General features: G+C 40.3%; 1 protein-coding gene across 1 annotated transcript in view; it reads right to left on the bottom strand.

The window, feature by feature from the left end:
• Positions 1-11,386, bottom strand: part of LOC111962696 (ubiquitin-associated protein 1) — a 33,892-nt gene extending 22,506 nt beyond the window's left edge. The window contains exon 1 of the mRNA XM_023985984.2: positions 11,203-11,386. The gene's annotated coding sequence lies outside the window, so the exon portion shown is untranslated. The remainder of the gene's footprint in view (positions 1-11,202) is intronic.
• Between the last annotated feature and the right edge of the window lie 672 nt (positions 11,387-12,058).

The raw sequence follows: 12,058 nt of genomic DNA, 5'->3' as shown, positions 1-12,058 counted from the left end.
CKTTATTCTAAAATGTATTAAATAAAAAGGTCCTCAATCTACACACAAAACCGAATAATGACAAAGCGGAAACAGGTTTTTAGAAATTTTAGCAAATGTATTAAAAAATAAACAGATGATAAACAGACATGATTTGAAAAGGCACACACCTGTCTATATAAAAAGGGCCCACAGTTGACAGTCCATGTCAGAGCAAAAACCAAGGATTGTGTCGAGGCAAAGATCTGGGGAAGGGTTCCAAAACATTTCTGCAGCATTGAAGGTCCCCAAGAACAAAGTGGCCTCCATCATTCTGAAATGGAAGAAGTTTGGAACCACCAAGACTCTTCCTAGAGCTGGCCGCCCGGCCAAACTGAGAAAAATCGGCATGACAGCCGACAGCCGCTTGGAGTTATCCAAAAGGCACCTAAAGGACTCAGACCATGAGAAACAAGATTCTCTGGTCTGATGAAACSAAGATTGAACTCTTTGGCCTGGAGGAAACCTAGCACCATCCCTATGGTGAAGCATTGTGGCAGCATCATGCTGTGGGGAGGTTTTTCAGCGGCAGGGACTGGGAGACTAGTCAGGATCGAGGTGAAGATGAAGGGAGCAAAGTACAGAGAGATCCTTGATGAAAARCTGCTCCAGAGCACTCAGGACCTCAGACTGGGGCGAAGGTTCACCTTCCAACAGGACAACAACCCTAAGCACACAGCCAAGACAATGCAGGAGTGGCTTTGGACACACAAATGTATCAATTTTAGAATAAGGCTGTAAAGTGGTTCGTCCTTTAAAAGTTGCAGCGTACTGCGGCGCAGCTTGCATGGTGCCGCAGAATTCTATGGCAGGTTATTTAAGTGTGAACCACCGGTACCATTAATGCTAGTTAGACTACTGGAGGGCATCTTTGAGAAGTATTTTATAGCCTTCAATAGTGTCTGTACTAGAGAATTTAAAACCTTTTTTGTAAGAACATAGTATARGGGGCTGATAAAGAAATGTTGCTTAATTCATTTGATTAATATTATATTGTTTCTATTCCAGGAAAAACGAAAAGCCCTCTGTTTACGTTAGGATGGAAAGGAAAATATGGAGSTGTACAACGTGACAGTCGGGAGTAGGCTACAGTACTTGGCTTTTTAGCTAAACAATCCCCGTGTCGTGCGGGCATGCGGGAGACCGGGGCTCAATTCCCCAACGGGGAAGGAGTAGGCTGTCCTTATAAATAAGAATTTGTTCTTGGCTGACTTGCCTAGTTAAATCAAGTTTACACTAAGAGCATAACATTTCAACACCATAATAGCAGTCTAACCAATACCCAAATMGAGATTCAGTGAAAATCTCTTTGATTTATCAAGACCAGTCYCCATGCTTGTCTRAAAGCAGCGCGYAACTGTGCTAAAATAGTTGTAGGCTATTGCTTCAAATCCTATTGRTTCTAAAAAATATGCTCTTTAAATAAATAAGACCTACACCACTTTTAACAGCACATTACTCAACACTAGTGAGACTCATGTCGCCTACGGTAGGCCTACAGTATATCGAAAAATACGACGTGACTCGTCGCCATCAATTGCATAGAGTATTGGAGAATTCTAAATTAAAACCAAAAGCCGCCTCACGGGTCTCCCGGTTTCGGCCGGCACGGGTATAGAACCTGCATCTGTTTGTACTGCGGGAGCCCCCATCCACTCTGGAGCACCTATCCAAAGTATCAAAATACAGAGAGGTGTTGTTAAAGGTAAATTGTCCTGCTAATAGGCCATTATGGGCTATTATAATACTGTACATGGTGTCCAGGTCAGGATACCCAAAACATTTCAGAAAGAATGCTGGTACTTATTTTGATCCAAAGCCATGAATGAGCGAATCACACAGCTTTATGTAGGTGCTGGGTATATGACTGTGCCATCAACTTGATTATATGAGGTTATTTTGTTTTAAAAAATACGAAAGTGAGCGATTGTAATCTGAATAAAGGCCAAAATAATATTTGTAAAGGCCAATACATTTATTTCTGTTTTTAGAGGAAGAGAAACGCTGGGTCAATTGTGTGCCACCCTATGGGACTCCCAATCACGGTCTGATGTGATACATAATAATACTTTTTGTTGTATTATTTGTTTTGTCTTTTCTGGTGGATTAAACTGAAATTGCAACCAATCACGGCCGGTTGTGATACAGCCAACTTATTGTCAAATGTATTTCTAAGTTAGAATTCTCCCCCTACCCTCCTAGGCAAGTCTATTGTCCAGCTACCTGCTAATAGCCATAATGGCGTTGTACAACGTGAACGTGTGTGTTTGAAAGAGTATTTTCCAGTAAGCAACAATTTGTTTACCATCATTAGACAACTTTGTTCTAATATTTCTGTATTCAGTGATATTTATTCCCATAGTAATTCGTTATGGATCCATAACAAAATAAATATCTGCATTTTGAAAGTATTTATTATTTTATTAACGAAAGCATAAAGATGCCATTATTAGTTACATTGTTTTAGTTTGGACGTGCAGACTGGCACTAAGAACAGCGGGAACGTTTCCCGAGTCAGTGGCATTATTTGTGCAATGCCCCTTAGTGTTGCTCTGTGCTACCCAGTGTGGCTGTCTACCTCCCCTCCATCATGGGCTAGGTCCGTCTTCTGTACGCGGCTCTGCGGCCCATCCCCTGCCCTCGTACCTTGAACCTTGCGCGCTTTCAGTGGATACAGCTGGAGAACTGCAAGGCAATCCCATTGTGCACCACCCGGGAGCCATGACAATATATTGTCCTGCTAATAACATATGTGAGAATTTCCAAGGGGCTTTTACATAATTCTAAACTAATAAATAATACATTTGGGAGTTATTTATTTTTTCATAACGTAAAACGAGCGAGAAAAAAGCCATTCTTGAACATGGAGTGAGACATTGTTAGTAATTTGTAAATAAAGCCAGTTTGTTATTTTAGAATTATTTATTTATGTTTTAGAGGGAGAGATACCAAAATGCTACAGTCATCTCATGGTCTCCCAGTCGAGGCCGCACAGGTATTGAACAGCATCTGTAGCAACACAGCTGTCTTAGACCATTGCGTATCCTACAGTACTACAGCAAGAGCAAAATAATCCTAACAAAATAAAAGAATAAAAACCTTCAGTAAGTAATACTGAAGTCGTGCACAATTATGAGTTTCTATTTCGGTTTATGTCACCCATTCATTCTCAGTTACACAGTAGGACCCAAAAGCATAATCAGTGCTCCAACTCCCCCTGCGCTGGTCTGGAGCAATGAAGTGGTGACGCAGGGTACCGTACTAAACCCACAGCATAATCGAAAAATTTTAGTGAAGCAACCACTGTATATATACAGCTGAAGTCGTAGTTTACATACACATAGGCTGGAGTCATTAACCCCGTTTTAGAACCACTCCACACATTTCTTGTTACAAACTAGTTTTGGCAAGTCGGTTAGACATCTACTTTGTGCATGACAAGTCATTTTTCCAATGTCTTTGTTGTTTACAGAGAAATAATTTCACAATATAATTCACTGTATCACAATTCCAGTTGGTCAGAAGTTCACATACGCTAAGTTGACTGTGCCTTTAACAGCTTGGAAAATTCCAGAAAATTATGTTATGGCTTTAGAAGCTTCTGATAGGCTAATTGACATAATTTGAGTCAATTGGAGTGTACCTGTGGATTTATTTCAAGGCCTACTGGGAAATCTAAAGAAATCAGCCAAGACCTCAGAAAAAAAAATTGTAGACCTCCACAAGTCTGGTTCATCCTTGGGAGCAATTTCCAAACACCTGAAGGTACCACGTTCATCTGTACAAACAATAGAACACAAGTATAAACACCATGGGACACTGTAGCCGTCATTCCGCTCAGGAAGGAGACGCGTTCTGTCTACCAGAGATGATCGTACTTTGGTGCGAAAATTGCAAATCAATCCCAGAACAGCAGCAAGGACCTTGTGAAGATGCTGGAGGAAACAGGTACAAAAGTATCTATATCCACAGTAAAAACGAGTCCTATATCGACATAACCTGAAAGGCCACTCAGCAGGGAAGAAGCCACTGCTCCAAATCCGCCATAAAAAAGCCAGACAACGGTTTGCAACTGCACATGGGGACAAAGATCGTACTTTTTGGAGAAATGTCCTCTGGTCTGATGAAGAAAAAAAATAGAAACAGTTTGGCCGTAATGACCATCGTTATATTTGGAGGAAAAAGGGGGACGCTTGCAAGCCAAAAGAACACCATCCCAACCGTGGATCACGGGGGTGACAGCATCATGTTGTGGGGGTGCTTTGCTGCAGGAGGGACTGGTGTACTTCACAAAATAGATGGCACCATGAGGCAGGAAAATGATGTGGATATATTGAAGCACCATCTCAAGACATCAGTCAGGAAGTTAAAGCTTGGTCGTGAATGGGTCTTCCAAATGGACAATGACCCCAAGCATACTTCCAAAGTTGTGGCAAAATGGCAACAAAGTCAAGGTATTCTGGAGTGGCCATCACAAAGCCCTGACCTCAATCCTGTAGAACATTTGTGTGCAGAACTGAAAAATCATGTGCGAGCAAGGAGGCCTACAAACCTGACTCAGTTACACCAGCTCTATCAGGAGGAATGAGCCAAAATTCACCCAACTTATTGTGGGAAGCTTGTGGAAGGCTACCCGAAATGTTTGACCCAAGTTAAACAATTTAAAGGCAATGCTACCAAATACACTCAATTAGTATGTAAACTTCTGACCCACTGGGAATGTGATGAAAGAAATAAAAGCTGAAATAAATCTCTACTATTATTCTGACATTTCATTCTTAAAATAAAGTGGTGATCCTAACTGACCTAAAACAGGGAATTTTTACTAGGATTAATGTCAGGAACTGTGAAAAACAGAGTTTAAATAGATTTGGCTAAGGTGTATGTAAACTTCCAACTTCAACTGTACATCATTGCATGCAGGAGAGAGACGACTTGAAAGTAGCTAACAGTAAAATAAAAAAATTGACATTACACACGCACGAGTTGCGCATCACATTTAACAAACCAAACATTGAAATTCCATTATAGAAGGTAAAGTAAAAACCCAAACCAGTCCATGTATCAATACCAGTATATAGTAAAACAGTCAATTACCTTGACAAACATTCTTATTTTACAACATGATCGGCATCTACTTGAACTTGCCAACATTATCACTTCAATATGGACAAATCAACTCCTTTACAAGGAAGGAAGAAAATACCCAGAAAACATGTTTTCTGAAGGAAATTGGAACCTTCACGAAGATGCAACTGAGCAGGAAACGTGCATTTCTCATTGAGATATGCACATTTCAAGCCCAAATCCACATTTTAAAAAAGGTAGGGGTGGTGAGCAATGAGGCTTTGTTTCATCTGACAGAACTCCCCTTAGGACATTAGTGCTCCTTTGACATCCTGGGGAATAGCCTAGTCTTTCAGTCCCCAAGAAAATTGGTTGTAATCAGTGAAGTCATGGGCTTTCTTTTTTTTTTTTWTCTGCATGACCAGAGCATAACAAGGACAGTGTGCTACTGAAGAATCATATCTACAATAGTAATTACATATTCCTCTTTCTGTTCCTGATGTTCTTTTTCTGTGAAAATGTGTGTTGATTTGCATCTGAAGTCACAAACCGGTAAATTGGTTATTCTGCCGCACGCCACGCCACAATCCCTGGCATTATAAATAGAGGCGTGTGTGTTAGTGTTCAGATTTGATTGGAGTTTGCGTTGGGTGCTGCTTCGGCTGTATTCTAAGTAGGCTATAGCATTACAGATGTCAACGTGCAATCGATACTGGGATATAAAACTAACAGAAGCAACTGCTCCAATGAATGCTTCTGCCACATACCGAGGTAAAAAGGTTATATCAGACGTTCAATAGAAATTTGCCGTTAGCCTATTTAAACGTTGTAAATGTTCATTCCTCTGATTACTACGAAGGATCTTTCACAAGCAAATGCTTTTGTTAGGGACCGGGCAGATTGCACTTTCATCCTAGTCAAAAAGAACAATCACTATGAGGGCCCTTGAGTGTCTCAGTGATGAGGTTAATTCCACCAACTCATTTTTTTTAAATATATGTACCTTTTAACTGTAAGATCTCTTTGAATGATTGTTACATAAACCTCAAATGTTTTTGAAAAAGCCTGGCCCACTTCTTCAACTAAGTTTTGATTTGATAGAAATGATCAAATCATAACAATATGGCTAAGATAGTAAATCATTGAACATTAATGGATTGAATGGACCTGTTAAACGAAAACGAGACCTTATGTACTTGAAAAGGCTAAAGACTGATGTTGCGTTTATACAAGAAACACAACTAACAGGGGCAGAACAATAAAGTTAGAGGGAATGGGTTGGACAGGTATTTGCCTCTTCATATAAAACAAAGACACAGGGAGTAGCTGTGTTGATTAATAAGAATTTACCCTTCTGTGTAACGAAAACAATTATTGAGCCACTGGGACGTTAAGTAGTGGTCCATGGAAGAATGTATTCTGAATCTTGGACCTTGCTTAATGTATATGCACCTAATTATGATGATAATTTTTATTCAAGATATATTCCTCAAGGTAGTGGAATTTCAGGGAACACTTAGTTTGGGGCGACTTYCATTTGTCTGGATCTGATTCTGGATAGATCCTCAACTAAAGCAACTTTATTGACTAAGTCAGCCAAATGTATTATCATTTATAAAAGACTTCAATTTGAAAGGCACATGGAGACAGCTCCACCCCCAAGATAGGGATTACTCATTCTACTCCTGCCCGCATAACCCAGATTGATTATTTTCTCCTATCAGCAGAGGTAACCCATAGAGTTGTGGAAACTGAGTATTTATCCAGAACTATCTCAGATCAAACAGAAAGTGTGAGGGGAGCTTGGATGCCAGATGGAGTTCAAGGGACCTATATATGCCGCCTAAACCCAAGTATTTTGAAGTAGGCAGAATWTGTCAATTTATCAAAGACCAAATAAAGTTTCTGTAAAAACTGTCCATCCTCTCCCTCTATAGTTTTGTACTCGGTGATACATTAAAGGCCTTTCTTAGGGGTCAAATAATTTCCTATAGCAAAAGGTCAAAAAGAAAATGCACTGCTGAATTAGAGAATTAAATCCTTTCACTACAAAGGAGTGTGTGACCCTAGGGTGGCAACACATATTTTCAAAATTATTTCAAATGGGTCTTTCTCCATTCGGATTGTTTTATACTGTTCAATTCATGCCAGCTAACTAGCGATTAGCATTAGTGGCTAACACGATTTAGCTTAACTTCCTAAGAAAATACAAACTAGCTGTTTCCAAATGTAAGAAACACAAACTAATATTGTAATTATAGAACGCATGTGGATTTATATTAAGATCAAAGTAGAAACAACATTATTGTCATCAACATTGTTGTATGTGCTGCATTGACCATGCAGACTGCACGAAAGTGTCTCGTGGTCAAGCAACAACAAACGAGCTCCTTGAGTGACAGGGGGTGGGACTAGGTCTGTGTGGAAAGCGGCATGGAGAGAGAGCGGAGAGGGATGACCCAAGCAGCAGAGTAAACTATAAAAATTGACGTTATACACAGCGTATCACATTTAACAAATCAAACATTAAAATACCGTTATAGAAGGTAAAGTAAAAACCCAAACCGGTCCATGAATAAATACCGGTATATAGTAAAATATGGTATAGCGCCCAGCCCTAGCCTGGCAGAAAAAAAGCTGAGGAGAATTTGAGAACCATCAACACAGAACGGTCAAGTGTCTCACAACCCGGAAGAGATTATTCATTCATTTAAACAATACACTTGATGGAACGGAACCAGCAATGATAGCCACATTTCTGTCTACTATTGAACTACCTCACACATGAAGAGAAAGCAATACCCTCTCTACAATCTGGCAAATCCCCAGGAGACAATGGCTTTCCCCCCCAGGAGTTTTATAAAGAGTTTAATGATTCGCTTATTCCTCTTGATGGATGTTCTAAAATAAGCTGCTGAGATGCAGAGCCTACCAGACTCCTTTTCCACTGGCATTATAACAATTATACAAAAAAGAAAATCCTCTACAATGCTCTTTCTATAGGCCAACCTCGCTCCTCAATGCTGACTATAAATCCATTTCTAAGGCGATGGGCTAGTAGATGAGCACAATATTTGCCAAACCTGATTAACACCGATCAAACGGACTTCATTCAGAAAAGATCCTCCACCAATAATTTCCGTGGGTTATTCAACGTAATGTACATGGCCAGTGTAAGGAGTGATCATAGTATAGCGGTATCGCTAGATGCTGAAAAGACATTTGATAGGCTGGAGTGGCCATACCTGTTCAAGGTCCTTGTTAAATTTAACTTTGGTCCTTCGTTTGTCAACTGGGTGAACACTTTATACCATAAACCGCAAGCCAAGATATCCACTAATGGAATGATGTCAGCCATATTCCCACTCTTTATAGGTAGACAGGGCTGTTCACTTTCTCCACTCCTTTTCGTGCTAGCCATAGAACCCCTGGCGGAGGCCATAATGGATCCTGGCATAAAGAGCTTTCAGGTAGGCCAGATAACGCACAAGATCATTGTTCGCAGACAACATTATTTTGTTCCTCTGACTCGACCCCTCTCAAGACTTCAGATGCTTTTGGGTACATAAAGGTCTATATCAGGTTACAAAGTCAACATGGACAAAAGTGAAATGCTTTGCCTACAGCATCTGTGAACAAACAGGTCCCTTCAGATGTTCGCCACAGGGGTTCAAATATCTAGGAATCATAGGTGATAAAGACTTAGGTGTACAACCTTAAATACACTGTCTTGGTTCAGAAGGTYGTGGATGACTTGACTAGGTGGATAGATCTGCCTCTTATATTATTTGCGAGAATTAGCTGTACTAAGATGAACGTTCTGAGTAAGATTATGTACCTATTTGAATCTTTACCCATAKAACTCCAAGGGTGAGCCTGGACAAATTAACATGGGATTATAGTCTAGGAGGTCTCCGGCAACCAAATTTTAAGATGTATTACTGGGCAGCAGATATTAGATTCATTTCATTCTCAACTGAAACAGAACCAGCCCCTTTGTGGACTCAGATGGAAATGTATGCTCTTAATGATGTCAGGAGTAATACTATATTAACAAAAACGACCAATCCCTGTACCATCAATTTAGTAAGATCTTGGTATGAAATTCATAAGTTATTTGGTCTGAAACAAGACTTGTCCCCCAAAACACGCCTGTGGCAAAACAGACTCCTGGAATGAACAACTACTCACATGATAACCATGACTCATAGATTTATATCCAGAGTGTTCTCATTGTTAAAGCAACAATGCCCAAAACCAGTTGTATATAAGTCAAGAGAGCGATGGGAATCCAATTTGAATACTACAATTGATGAGGGGCTATGGGTCGGACCTATGCCAAGATAGTGTGTCAGCGACCATCAACTCTAGATAGACTTATACATTACAACTTCCTCCACCAACTCTGACACCTCAGATGTTACACAGATATAAAGTGTGAAACAAATCAAAATATATGTTATATTCTTCAAAGAAGCCACCCTTTGCCTTGATGACAGCTTTGCACACTTCAACCAGCAACATGATTCCATGTGTTATTTCATAGTTTTGATGTCTTCACTATTATTCTACAATGTAGAAAATAGTAAAAAAGAAAAGAAAAGGAATGAGTAAACTTTTGACGGGTACTGTATATATTTTTGTATTATTAGTGTAATTAATCACATCACTGAGAGGGCCTGTATAGTGACTGCACTTTCACCCCAGTCAAAAAAACCTAAACAAGAAATCTGCCGGTCCCAAACAACAACAAAAAATATTGTGAAAGATCCTTTGTAGTAATCATAAAGTAATGGAAATTGTTGTCAATGTTTACATAGGCTACCAGCAAATGTCTGTTATAAAACCTACTTTACCTCGGTCTGCCACAAACCTTCCTAATAGTTTGAGCTTCCATCCCCTTGACAACAATTTGTGGACTTAAAATGTACTTTTTGCAGCAGGAGGCTACTATGAACTAAAATAGGCTCCCAGAGAAGACAGTAATGTGTGTTACTCAGCAAAATAGCTGTAGCCTATATCTTGAGGTTTAAGGGCCTGTGTCTATTGGCTACAGAGTAGTTTTTCAATATTGACAAGGCAATGTATTGGATGGGTTGAGTAAAAACCTGCACGCACATAAGCAGAAATCAACACACAAAGTTCAGTAAGTGAGAGTGGCAAGACTAATTGCATAACTCACACCACTGTTCAGCAAGCACAGACCCATCGCCTTTATTATACTGTTACATAAGGCGGCCCCCAGGTACAGTTTCTCATGAGAGGACTCATTGGCGTACCATGGAGTGAGATCTAGCTCGACCAGCCAGAATGTTCTATCTATAAACAGTCAATGCAATGTCACCACAGCAACATAGCTTAGTTTACTCAAACCCTAAACAACAAAAACACCTGAAAATTTGAAGTAGATAGCTAACTGTGTTAGCTCATCGGGGAAACATTTAACGAGTCATAACGTTACTTGCATGACTCGCCACCTGCATCAGAGGTTAGCAAGAGTATCTACAACTTTAAGGTGACAGTTAGGTAATTCATTATAGACATCTGCAGTGTAAAGTTAGCAAGGTAGTAGAAAACGTAGATATGTTGTAGGCTACAGTGCAGTAAGGGCTAACCCGCTAGCCACTTTGACAGCTAACTTGCTAGATGTCGCTCCGCCTGGCCTGGTTAGCTACTGGTAGCGTTAGCTAGTTTTGAATGAGTGATTCAACGTAATGCGACCAAGGCAAGAGGGACCTGGCGGGTATGTTTGGAAAACAATTAATTGCTGAGTAGATTAACATAGAGGACGACATATAGCTAGTTAGCAAGTCGGGATGTTAACAGTTTCATGACCAGTTAACGTTAGCTAGCAAACGAGTAACGACGTTAAATGGATGACATGAAATAACCAAGCTAACGCGCAGGCCTTAACGTTACTTGGCCAAAAGACTGGCACATAGCTAACTAAGTACATAACTAGGTTACGAATACAATCAGACATACAGAATATCGAATGTCTACATCTTAGCTAAATAGTTAGTTACTTAACTAGCTGGCCTGCTGCTGACTCGTTCACTCCCCCTGCCACCGCCCCTGAAAGAAAACGGACATAACATCTTCCATGAATCTTCTTACCAGTATCTGCTCCGTCTTGCGTCTCCAAAAACGTATTTACACCCCCCGGCAAAACACTGTCTTTAAACTTTCTCTAGACAGAAGTACGTTTTTATTGGAATCGAAATCTCTTTCCTGCATCATCGTGGGACGCCATCTTGATTTGTCAGCCTTCCTATGGTTCCTGTTTGATGTCACATTTTCACATCATGACGACACAGCCGTAGATAAATATTACTGCGTTCAAACCTACTGGGAACTCGGAAATCCGAGTTTTCAAAACAACTGGGAACTCCGACTGGGAAAAATCGATGTGAACGGTCATCCAACTCGGAATTCCAACTCGGGAACTTGGGCCTAATTCAAGAGCTTCGACTTCCCGACCTGAAGATCACTGACATCCTGATTTGACCTCGTATTTTCTGAGTTCCCAGTTGTTTTGAACGCGGCATATGGTGCTTTCGCGACAACTGGGAACTCTGGGGATAATCATTTTGGTCAAATCATGAAGTCGGTGATAATCAGGTTGGAAAGTCGGAGCTCTTGAAAGATGCCAGAGTTTCCGACTTGAAATTCCTAGTTGAATGACTGTTCACAACGATTTTTTCCCAGTCTGAACTCTTTTTTCCCGAGTTCCCAGTGGTCTTGAATGTTGTGTTGCTTCCATGCTGTGTTGTCATGTGTTGCTGCCTTGCTATGTTGTTGTCTTAGATCTTCTTTATGTACTGTTGTGTTGTCTCTCTTGTCATGATGTGTGTTTTGTCCTATATTTTTATTTAATTCATTTTTATTTTTAATCCCAGCACCGGTCCCCACAGGAGGCCTTTTGCCTTTTGGTAGGCTGTCATTGTAAATAAGAATTTGTTCTTAACTGTCT

Source organism: Salvelinus sp. IW2-2015, linkage group LG1 (assembly GCF_002910315.2).
Source record: "Salvelinus sp. IW2-2015 linkage group LG1, ASM291031v2, whole genome shotgun sequence".
NCBI classification, from domain to species: Eukaryota; Metazoa; Chordata; class Actinopteri; order Salmoniformes; family Salmonidae; genus Salvelinus; species Salvelinus sp. IW2-2015.
The sequence above is the reverse complement of the archived record's forward strand: the minus strand, read 5'-3'. Positions and strand labels throughout refer to the sequence as shown.